Raw genomic sequence first — 3,989 nt, 5'->3', positions numbered from 1 at the left:
ACTCAGTGGTGTTGATGTGCGACAACACCACGGTAGTGGCCTACGTCAACAAACAGGGGGGCCTAGTGTCTCTCCCGTTGTACCAGTTGACTCGGCAGGTGCACGAGGGCCGAGGCACACTCAATAGAGCTGTCGGCACGCTACATTCCAGGGAAGAGGAATGTAGTAGCAGACACGCTCAGCCGTCGGGATCAGGTGATAGGGACGCCGAATGGTCTCTACACCAGGACGTGGTGGAAAGGCTCTTCGACCTATGGGGGCGACCAGTCGTGGATCTGTTCGCCACCCGGCACAACAGGAAGCTCCAGGTGTTTCTTCTCGGCCGTGCCGGACCCATGGGCAGCTGCAGAGGACGCTCTTCAACACCCGTGGGACAACCTCTTCGCCTATGCCTTTCCCCCGTTTCCCCCCTTCAGCCTGATTCGCAAGGTGATCAGTCGAGCACTGGTCACCCCGAATCTCAGGATGATCCTGGTAGCTCCCAAATGGCCACAGGCCATTTGGTATCCGGACCTGCTGGCTCTTCTCGCAGGAGAACCGAGAGAGATTCCCCCTTGGCACAACCTTCTCTGCCCAAGCCACACGTCGAGCGGTACCACCGAGCAGTCCAGTCCCTACGTCTTCACGGCTGGCTGTTATCAACCATCTCTTGCGAACGAGAGGCTTTTCTCGTAGCGCAGCAACAGAGATGGCTGGAAACGTCCGTCAGTCCTCTGCAGCTGTGTACCAGGGGAAGTGGGCCGCCGTTCTTCTGTGGTTGGTGTCGTAGACGGGTCTATCTCCTCTCAGAGCCACTCTTCAGCAGGTAGCGGATTTCCTCGTTTTTCTTCGTCGAGAGAAGCTCCTCTCAGTCCCCACAGTCAAGGATACAGAGCCGCCTTGGCGCTCGTCCTGAAACTGAGGGGATTGGACATCTCGAACTCGTCGAGATCTCCTTGCTCATGAGGAGCTTCGAAAGGTCTTGCCCACCCAGGGAACTCAGGCCCCCTGCGTGGGATGTGACTCTCGTCCTTAGGAGTTTGACTCGAACGCCGTTCGAGCCACTCCGAGAGTCGTCAGACAGGGATCTGACCCTCAAGACCCTCTTCTTGCTGGCCCTGGCATCGGGCGAAGAAGAGAACTTCATGGGGTCTTTCCTATATGTACGATGGCCCTGCATCGGCCGAAGAGAGTAGGGGACTTCATGGTCTTCCTATGATGTACGACATCCAGGGGTGATTTCTGTGACGCTCGATCGTCCCGAACTTCGTTGCGAAGACTCAGAAACCGTCGATCCCTGACGACAGGTTCGAGTCATTCACGATTCCCTCCCTAATGGACTTCACCGATAATGATGCGGATGAGATGCTGCTTTGTCCTGTGAGGGCGCTACGGCGCTATCTGAAGAAAACTCGACACCTCAGGCCTGAGTGTCGACGCCTCTTCGTTAGCACCGGGGTAACCAAGAAAGAAGTTATCCAAGAACACTCTTTCATTCTGGCTGCGTGAGGTCTTCAGGAGGGCGTATGAGGCTGATGGTAGTGACGACATCCGTACGTCCCGTCCGAGAGCTCACGAAGTCAGAATATTGGCCCCTCGTTGGCGTTTCGTAAGAACTTCTCCGTGGCGCAGGTCCTGAAGGCAGGGGTCTGGTCTAACCAGACTACCTTTACGTCCTTCTACCTTCGGGATATTGCCCACAGGTCCTTGGATACCTTTTCCTTGGGACCCGTGGTGGCTGCTCAACAAGTTGTGTAGCAAACCCAGACCCTCGCAGGCTGAAACGCATCGAGTCCTGGTGTGACTGTGTGGATGGATGTGTGTATGAGTGAGTGACTGGCTCCCTCTTTCCCGTCTTTTCCTCCTCCTCTACCTGTGGGCAGAGGGCCACGGTCGTCACTACGCTGGATGAGGACGAGATGCCAGGTGGAGCTATATGACAGAGCCCCATCCTATCCCTTTCACTAGGGTAGGAGCAGAATATCCACCACCTTCCTCCTACAAGGGGGGGGTGGGGGGGGAAGTGGATGCCTACAAGAGTCAAAACCCATGACTTTATATTTGCTCCTGTACAGGAACAAGTTTCTTACATTGCTGGTACGAAGAGATACGCTTGCCTCTCTCTTAGTACTCGGTCCAGAGGTCTGACCATTGATCCTGCGGTGCACACCCCGATCAATCGGACAGAGGCTTGGATCCCTCCCTCGCTCTTACGACCAGGGAGGCTTCCAAGGTTGGGCGAACACCAGTCTGTTCACAAAAGACTCAGATTCCACCCACAAGAAGTGAGTCTTCCTATTGTAAAAGGACCGAAGGTTTGTATGCCGTGTCGGAACAAATGACAATTTGTCCAAAATTGCATTTTTCCTAACTATACAAACCTGAGGTCCTTTTACACATAGCCCCACCTCATGCCACCCCTCACTCTGCATTTTTTGTTTTTTTGCTTGGGCAAAGCAAAGTGATTTGTTTACCTCCCAGTCGCGCGCGCGCGCCTGTCGGACAAGCAGTTAACTACCGAACCCCTTGTTCGAAAGCTTACGACCTATCCAGCTGCCGCTAGTACCTTCCTATTGTAAAAGGACCTCAGGTTTGTATAGTTAGGAAAAATGCAATTTTGGACAAATTGTCATTTCAAGTAATTTATAAGTGCTTAATTAAATCATATCAACATACCATCCACATTAGGCATTAACTGTACTTTTTATGTAATTTTTTATGTATACCTTTTACAAGCATTATAAAACTTGGTTTTTAGAGAAAGAGGATCTTTTTTATTTGATAGGTTGAGAAAAAGTAATGAAACTAATGAATTTCATACATTCAACTTCCCTGTCAGATATATACTTAGCTATAGACTCCGTCGTCCCCGATAGAAATTCGAATTTCGCGGCACACGCTACAAGTAGGTAGGTCAGGTGATCTACCGGCCTGCCGCTGGGTGGCAGGAATAGGAAACTATTACCTTCTAAGGACAGATTTTTCTCTATCGTTTGGACTGTAAACATACGTTTACGGTTCCTCCTGATTTGATTTTCGTGTTTCATCGCCATCGATCTTCTGGGCTGTCTTTTGCAGGGAAGTACTGGGTCTGGTTCGGCATACGCTTTTATAACTTTTTAATGAATTTCGCTTCGAAATTTGAAGAAAATTACTAAGTGAAACTACCGAAAATCATCGGTAGACACTCACATAGTTTGCCATAAAGAGAATTATTAATATTTATTTATTATTACATGTAATAAAGGTTACAACTTTATTAAGGAAATATTAAACTCTAATTTCCTACTTTAGGAAGTCAGAAAAGCATATAACTAGATACGCTTACTTTATAAGCTTTAATAGCGTTTGTGCTAACGAGCAGTTAGAGTATTGGCAGTACTAGTAGTTGTTGCATCCTCATCACGTTCTTACTCCTCAGAAACTACAAATTTATATATGCAAATTGAAGATAAATGGATAGCTCAAATGCAAGCTTTTAAAAGGTAAGAAGTGAATATAGTGTTCCCCCATTGCAATGGAGGGTGCGTCTGATCGGCTCTGTCTCGCTCCCAGGTCTAGACCTCTTCCAAGCTCACAAGCCCAGAGGAGAAGGAATGTCGACAACCGCAGGGGGGTTTCAGAGAATCCCCACTGATCAGGCGTCCCTCGGCAGGTTCTGTAGAACGTCCCAGACTGCCAAGTTTCGCCATTGGAAAGCGTCCTAATGTAATGTGTTCCCCTTATTATTATCGTGTTGACGGATAAGGAGAAGAAAGTTTCAACGGCGTAGATTCAATGAAGTTGCAAGATAATCTCGTCGTAGATATTCGGAACCTCAGAGAGATATCTTTCGATAAACATTTTGTTCGGTAGAGGCATTTGCCCTATCCTGTTTTCGTCCCCCGTACAATAGACGGAGGCTCTATCCCATGGGGTTTGAAAGAGTTTATTTCAACAAATTCCTCATCGGTACATTTATATGAAAATATATCTATTTCTGAGAAGAACGAATTAGATATTAAAGAATA

The sequence above is a fragment of the Macrobrachium nipponense genome, chromosome 29, assembly GCF_015104395.2.
Source record: "Macrobrachium nipponense isolate FS-2020 chromosome 29, ASM1510439v2, whole genome shotgun sequence".
In the NCBI taxonomy this organism is placed as follows: Eukaryota; Metazoa; Arthropoda; class Malacostraca; order Decapoda; family Palaemonidae; genus Macrobrachium; species Macrobrachium nipponense.
The sequence above is the reverse complement of the archived record's forward strand: the minus strand, read 5'-3'. Positions refer to the sequence as shown.